Source organism: Octopus bimaculoides, chromosome 1 (assembly GCF_046866305.1).
Source record: "Octopus bimaculoides isolate indiv1 chromosome 1, ASM4686630v1, whole genome shotgun sequence".
NCBI classification, from domain to species: domain Eukaryota; kingdom Metazoa; phylum Mollusca; class Cephalopoda; order Octopoda; family Octopodidae; genus Octopus; species Octopus bimaculoides.
In genome coordinates this window covers 154346492-154354797 of record NC_142928.1, presented here as the reverse complement: position 1 = coordinate 154354797, position 8306 = coordinate 154346492, and the positions used below count along the sequence as shown (strand labels likewise).

The 8306-nt window shown below is 32.9% G+C and overlaps 1 protein-coding gene across 1 annotated transcript in view; it reads left to right on the top strand.

Annotated features, from left to right (window-relative positions):
* The first annotated feature begins 6448 nt into the window (after positions 1 to 6448).
* The window catches only part of LOC106869541 (uncharacterized), a 502813-nt gene continuing 500955 nt past the window's right edge, over positions 6449 to 8306 (top strand). The window contains exon 1 of the mRNA XM_089360195.1: positions 6449 to 6502. The gene's annotated coding sequence lies outside the window, so the exon portion shown is untranslated. The remainder of the gene's footprint in view (positions 6503 to 8306) is intronic.

Sequence of the window (8306 nt, the reverse complement as noted above, 5' to 3'; positions counted from 1 at the left end):
ACAGTTCAGGCAGATGTTAACGAAATTATATTAAAAATAAAACGAAGGAAAACGAACACACGTGTGTTGCCTCTCTGCAAAATGTCAGAAGTAATGGAGATTAAATACGCTTTACACCGCTTAAACTGCCAAAGGAACCGCTTAAACTGCCAAAGGAGTAACTGTAAACAGCTGAATACTTGTCAGTGATTGGTTGAAATTATCGAAATAAGACAATTTTTTTACATGAAATAACTTCGAACACAAAAATTTTTTTCTGTTCTATAATACAAAATAGATAAGTATACGAAGTTTGAAAGTCTTTCGGTACCAAAAACACTACATAAAACATAAATGAAAACTGGTGCCCCCGTTTTGAACTAGATCCCAAAAACGTAATTATTTTTCGTTTTACTAATATTTTCTTCTGATGTTTTTAGTTGTTTTTAGTTGTTTTGATCCCAGCCTTGATTGAACAGACTTTAAAACCAAAGTCATTTCAGCTGCAACTATCTTATCTTTTAGGCATAACTACAGTTTTCACAAACCTTATTTCTTTATAACTTTCTTATTAATGTATATTATAGATGAAGTTTTGCAGAGATATTTGTTCGAAACTGTAGATGATAATTGTACTTTTATTCTTTTATTCTTTTACTTGTTTCAGTCATTTGACTGCGGCCATGCTGGAGCACCACCTTTAGTCGAGCAAATCGACCCCGGGACTTATTCTTTGTAAGCCGAGTGCTTATTCTATTAGTCTCTTTTGCCGAACCGCTAAGTGACGGAGACATAAACACACCAGCATCGGTGTCAAGCAATGCTAGGGGGACAAACACAGACACACAAACACACACACACATATATATATATACATATATACGACAAGCTTCTTTCAGTTTCCGTCTACCAAATCCACTCACAAGGCTTTGGTTGGCCCGAGGCTATAGTAGAAGACACTTGCCCAAGGTGCCACGCAGTGGGACTGAACCCGGAACAATGTGGTTGGTAAGCAACCTACTTACCACACAGCCACTCCTGCGCCTGATAAGATTTCTTTTGAAAGAAAAGAAAGAAAAAAGAGGTAGGAATTATTTTACTTACTCGGAAAAGAAGTCCATATTTTTTCTATCGTAAATTATTCTCTTGGTTACATTATTCGTTATTGGCATGAAACTGGAAGGCATGATGAAAACATTTTCTTGTTTGTTTTGAGTACTACTATACAATTCGAATGTATTCAATAATAATACTTTCGAGGAATTTTTTTTGAACATGCCTTCCAATTTCATGATGATAATGAATTATATCTGTCAAAATGATAATATTAATCAAATATCAAAGGATAATGGTGCCAAATTTTGGCACAGAGCCAGCTATATTTGAGGAGAGGGGAAGTTGACTACATCGTCTCCAGTAATTGATTGGTACTTATTTTATAAATTCCAAAAGAATGTAAAGCAAAGGAGATTTAGGCAGAATTTGTTCTCAGAACGTTAAGATGGATGAAATGCCGCTAAGCAGTTTTTTCTGGTATGTTAACGATTCTGTCACCTTGCCGCCTGTTGCATCAAAAGGATAATATTATAGACATTTTTCATGTGCAATGATAATAAGCCAATTTATTGTATGATTAAAAAGTTATAAACTTTTGCGAGTAAAAATAGAATAAAATAAAAACTAAATATAAAAAAGTTAAAATTTCACCAACATAATTGACATTTGCAATTTCGAAAACGTATCTTAGCCAATACTTCACTTTTAAAAATAAATTTGAAAAAAAATTATGACAAAAATAAAAAAAAATCTTGGGAAGGGGCACTAAACTGTATTAAGCCCTATCTTATTCAGCCTTCGACATTATGTAATATATAGATACTAGTAGGCGAAATGCTTAGCGGTATTTCGTCTGTCTTTGTGTTCTGAGTTCAAATTCCGCCGAGGTCGACTTTGCCTTTCATCCTTTCGGGGTCGATAAATTAAGTACCAATTGCGTACTGGGGTCAATCTAATAGACTGTCCCCCTCCCCCCAAATTTTGAGCCTTGTGCCTAAAATAGAAAACAATATATACATACTAGCAGAGATACCTGGCATTGCTCGGGATTAAAATAGCATACTTTTTTTTATTGTTTAACTTGTTTTAGTCATGTGACTGCGGCCATGTTGGAGCACCACCTTTAGTCGAACAAATCGATTCCAGGAATTTTTTCTTTGTAAGCCTTGTACTTATTCTATCGGTGTATTTTTGCTGAACCGCTAAGTTACAGGGACATAAACAAAACAACATCAGTTGTCAAGCAATGATGGGGGTACAAACACACACACACACACACACACACACAAACACACACACACACACACACACACACACACACAAATATATACGACAGTTTTCTTTCAGTTTCCATGTACGAAATCCACTCACAAGGCTTTGGTCATCCTGAGGCTATAGTACACAACACACACACATACACACATGTATATAATGCCCCGGGGAGCTCCTCTATGCTGATGACCTTGTGCTAATTGCTGAGTCACTATGAGAGCTAGAGGAGAAGTTTCAGGTGTGGAAGCAAGGACTAGAATCGAAGGGCCTTAGAGTCAACCTAGCTAAAACCAAAGTCCTAATAAGTAGGAAGATAGACAAAACACAAACCTCTTCAGGTAGTTGGCCCTGCTCAATCTGTAGAAAAGGCGTAGGTAGAAACTCTGTAAGATGTTTCCAGTGTAAGTTATGAACACATAAGAGGTGCAGCAATATCAAAAGAAGGCTAACTAGTAAGATAGTTTTTGTATGTGGCAGATGCTCAGTAGCAATAAACACTGAAAATGTGCAGGAAACAACCTTTACCACATTCCAGGGAGAAAAACTAGAAGTAGTTGATAGCTTCTGTTACCTAGGTGACCAAGTCAGTAGCGGAGGAGGGTGCACTGAAAGTGTAGCTGCTAGAATAAGAATAGCCTGGGCAAAGTTCAGAGAGCTCTTACCTTTGCTGGTGACAAAAGACCTCTCACTCAGCATAAAAAGCAGAGAGTATGATGCATGTGTATGAACAACCATGCTACATGGCAGTGAAACATGGGCCGTGACTGCTGAGGACATGCGTAAGCTCGCAAGAACTGAAGCCAAGATGCTCCGATGGATGTGTAATGTCAGTGTGCATACTTGACAGAGTGTAAGTACCTTGAGAGAAAAGTTGGACCTAAGAAGCATCAGTTGTGGTGTGCAAGAGAGATGATTGCACTGGTATGGTCATGTGACAAGAATGGATGAGGATAGCTGTGTGAAAAAGTGCCACACCCTAGCAGTTGAGGGAACCCGTGGAAGAGGTAGACCCAGGAAGATTTGGAATGAGGTGGTGAAGTACAACCTTTGAACATTAGGCCTCACTGAGGCAATGACTCAATGCTTGAGATTGTTCAAAAGCTTCATAGCACAGTCTTTCCTCTTGATGGCTTGGGATAAAAATTGGCCCTTTCTCATATTGTATGAGGAATATCAAATGTCTTCATGCACTACCTGCCTGATAAGTAACTCAGACACTCCCATGTCCCTGGGGATGGACCTGATTGATTTGGAGATATTATCGTCAATCATGGCCTGGATCACACCAACAAATTCAGGAGTTCTTTTCTTATCAGAATGATCAGAGTGAGTTTTCCAAGCTGTCGTACCTTCATAATCACCATCAGACTCATCAACCTCTTTCTAAATCCTCTGCACTGTCCTCAAATTGACATCCAAACACTCATGTTTGGTGCTGTGTCAAAGGAATAAAAGAAGTTCAAAGAGCTCTTATGCCTGTTGACAATTAAATGCCTTACAGATATCATCACTGTTGGGCCTGGGCTACTGTTTTCAAGAAGCAGGCAACATGAGACATGGCTCATCGTCAAGTGGGCCACACTACTAAAATAATTCAAGGTAATTTTTTGTTAGGCATGCCATTCAGAAAGTCACATGGGCCACATGTGAATTGTAGCCCACAATTTGCCCATGACTGCTCAATGTATTTGTTTAAATTGCTAGAAGTTGCAGCAAAATCTGTTTCAGATCATACTCTACCACCTCAAAAAAGGAATGCCTCAGTGGATAATGTAGTCCTAGTTACAATACGGCAATAAAAAGATAAGATGGAAATAACTGAATGCCTTTGATCATAGCTCTACTTGATCAAGACTAAACTATGATTAAGCAACAACAAAATGTTTATCTGGGTCGATGGAAGCATCTATTAGTATATTGCTTCATGTTAATGTAACATAATCACTGAATGTAGTAAATGTAGGCAGGATCAAGAGGATTGGCAGATTCATATATGCAGAACTGTTCAGTCCATGCTAGAATGTTAAAAAATGGATGTTCCTAGTTATAGTCATAAATGCTGATATTAGTTACAGGATGGGATGATAGCGATGGTGATGATATCTGTAAGGGATATATTTTCAGCAAAAATCACAAAGTGCTACAACACTTACTCTACATGTTTCATGTTTTCTGTGGTTGTCTCATAAAATTAGTATGTAACTTGAGATGAGGTAAAAAAAAAATGTTAAAGGTGTTTTGTAATGGCAAACTTAAGACATAAGAATATAACCTGAGAAGCATAAAATAATCATTAAAAAGCATTTACCTCTGAAGCCAGAAAGGCAAGCAAGTGTCGAAGTAATGGTCTCCAACAGGGAGCACACAATCTTAGACCCACCTGGGAAGTGTTTTCTTCAAATATGTTGGAAGGGAGTTGGTATGAACTAAATAGTTTACTCAGAAATAGACAAAAGTGCATTAAGAAATAGATGGCTGACAGCAAAACAGGACTCTAGATGCACTATATATGTGGGGCACACCTGAATGTATGGGGCAAAAGAAAAAGTAAAACCTATAGGCTGATGATAAAACTTACAAGAAATAGTAAGTAGATTCTGCTACCCAAGTGACATAATTAGTAAGGGGTGGGTGTATTAAAAATATAGTAGTTAGAATAACAAAAAGAATGAAAAAAGTGCAGGCAGTTGTTTCCTCTGCTGGCAAATGATAAAAAATACTTTTATAAAAGATGCAGGACAGAATCTTTGATGCAGATATACATTGCCTGTCAGAACCTATTTTTGAACAAATAGCTGAAAAGAAAGGTGTACTAAGCAATTTGATTAGCATAAACATTATTGGTTTTTGTGTTAAGTAATATTAAGAGAAGTTAATCATGTAAGCAGCCCTTATATTGATTCTAATTTTGAAGAGTATGCAATTGCAATGCCGGCTCATGAAATAATCCTTCACACAGCATAAAGGTAAATATTATGCACCCATATGTAGCAGATGAAGCTATTTATGTAGAACTAGCACAGTTTATGTGATCTACATGTTTTTTTTTAATATAAAATGAATTTAAATTCTTTTTAGATTGATTAGAATGCACTTTTGTTTTTGTTAGAGATAGTGTGTATAATTGATTTTTATTCCTCAATTATAAGAAATTCTTATTGTAATATGTCTATGTCTACTTATTTATCAACAAAAATTAAATTGTAATTAAACATACTATTTTTAATACAAGTTTTAATACAAGCTGTCAACAGGTATAAAAAAGGGAAAATAAGTCCAAACACACACAAAGGTGCGATAGTATATAAATATACTGTTTTCTATTATCAAAAGAAAATTAAGATTTTGATTCACCATCTGATAACTTCCTAAGTACTTTTAAATTTGGTAGGTTTTAAAGAATTTGTTCTTTAATAATTATTGGTTATTAAACCCAAACAGCTTTTTTTGTTATTTGTAATAAAGTAAGACTTAACTTCAGTTCTCCAAAACTAATTAGTTCATTTTATATTGCTTATGGAAATTGTTTAAAAATGATCCTAGATACATATTAAGAATGAATCTAGCTACATATATAAGCATGAAAATGTTTCTATAGTAAAAAAAAACAAAAACAAAAAAAAACAAACTTAAATCTACAATGCTTGGTTCTGTAGTTGTTTACAGACTATAGAAACTTAATAACTTTTAGGTAACGATTAATATTCTTTAAAAAGAATATTATGTGGTTAATTTATAGTTAATCTAAACACAGTGAGAAGAATGTTAGAATTATATACATGGTATAGCATCTTCATATTATTATGAATATTAGAATTATTTATTTTCTGCTCTGGAAGTTGCTGGTAGCTTCTTCAAAAGAAGCTACTGTTGTGTAATATCAGTTAGCAACTGTTGCTGCTTACAACTTACAGATCTATTTTGGATGCCTGTATATAGAGCTACTTGTCATCTACCTCGAAGTATGTTTTTACTGGCTAACCTTTGACCTTAAGGAGGAGGCTAAATGGTTTCAAGTTATCATACCCAGGTGCTACTATTATATGAAAATATCTTGGGTCAGTTGAAAATCAGCTGGCACCCATTGCTTGAAATGGTTTCACCCTACTCTGTGTAACAAGAATCAGCAGTGAAAGTAAGTGAGGCTTTCTCATCTGTGAGCCCCTTCATGGCAGTCTGAATCTCTCCACTTACGGTAGGTTAACATCTCTTCTACATATACAGCTTTTGCATCATAGTAGAAGAATTAATTTAGACTTTTGTAAATATGCAAGTGGAACTTGGAGATTAAATTTATTTTAGGTAGTTATATAAATATAAAATGAATTTAAATTCTTTTTGAATTGAATAGAATGCACTTTTGTTTTTGTTAAAAATAGTGTGTGTAATTGATTTTTATTCTTCAATTATAATAAGAATTTCTTATTGTAATATGTCTACTTATTTATCAACAAGAATCATATTATAATTGAGCATACTATTTTTAATACAAGTTTTATGAGAACATTTAATAATATAAAAACTTCATTTTTTTCTATAATTTTTATTTATTAGTTTTCATTTATTATAGCTTTTATTTGTTATTATACATTAAATATAAGAGTAAATTAATTATTTATTATTGAGTTATTCTAATAAAAAAATATTAAGAATTAATATGCAACTTCAGGCTAGATTTTCTACATATAACAATAAACTTTATTTTATGTAACAAATATAATAGTTCTTGTAGGTTCATAGTTATAGAAGAAATTAATTGCTATTTACATATCTAAAAGTCTGAGAAATATAATCTAAAAAATGTTTAATACATAATTATCTTTAGAGAGGAAACTTTTAAAATTATTTGGTTTGATCTCCTATTGTCCTGAATGTTTTATTCTTTGATATGTACATAGTACTAGACTGATTTGAATTTGTAAATTTAAGTACATATCGATTGAAGATCAAGCTTACCAAAATGTTGTGCAGATGTAAATAGTAAAGATATTTTATCTTTCAAGAAGTGGTTAAAACTTATATATTTTTTTACCAGCTTGACTTATTGGACTATGCCCATGCCTGGACATCACCTTTAGGGTTTGGTCAAACCTATCAGCTATTATTTCAATCTCCATTTGTTGAACTGCTACACACACACACACACACACACACACACACACACACACATGTGGATAAAGATACATATACACTTAGATATACATAGACATACATACACACATGTGGGCTTCATGCAGTTTCTCTCTACCAAATTGTATTTGCAAATGGCTGTCAAGTGAACTTTTTAACTACACAATTATGCCTGTGTCTATAGTTGTCTGAAAAAATTTGATCAAAAATTGCAAATAAAAAGTAAAACAAATATTATGTAATAGGCTTATGAGAACTGAATAACCTATGAAATTTCAAATTATCATTATTACGTATTAAAAATCAAGCTCTTATAGAAATTGCTTATTATTATTATTATTCAATAATGCAATATTGAATGTTATATGTATATATGTGTGTGTGTGTGTGTATATATAATATATATATATATATATATATATATATATATATATATATATACATACATATATATATATATATATATATATATATATATATATATATATATACATACACATATATATATTTATATGCATATGTATGTACGTATGTATGTATGTACGTATATTTACCTAGCCACCATAAAAATAAAACAAAAAACAAAGTAGTATACATCATTGAAACAATTAAAATAAAACACCTTGCATTCTTGTACAAAAAGTAGAAGTTTTCCTTTGAGATATTGCAGAAGTAGGAGTCTTTTCTATATGCAGTATCACATATTAAAAAAAAAAATAAATAAAAATAAAAAAGCAAAAAAAAAAAAAGTTCGGCGAGAATCAATTCGTAAAAAAGTCTAAAATAATTTCCATGACAGTTTTGAAAATATTTGTAGCAATTTATTTTTATTCAATATATAATGAAAAGCATTAAGATAAGAATTATAT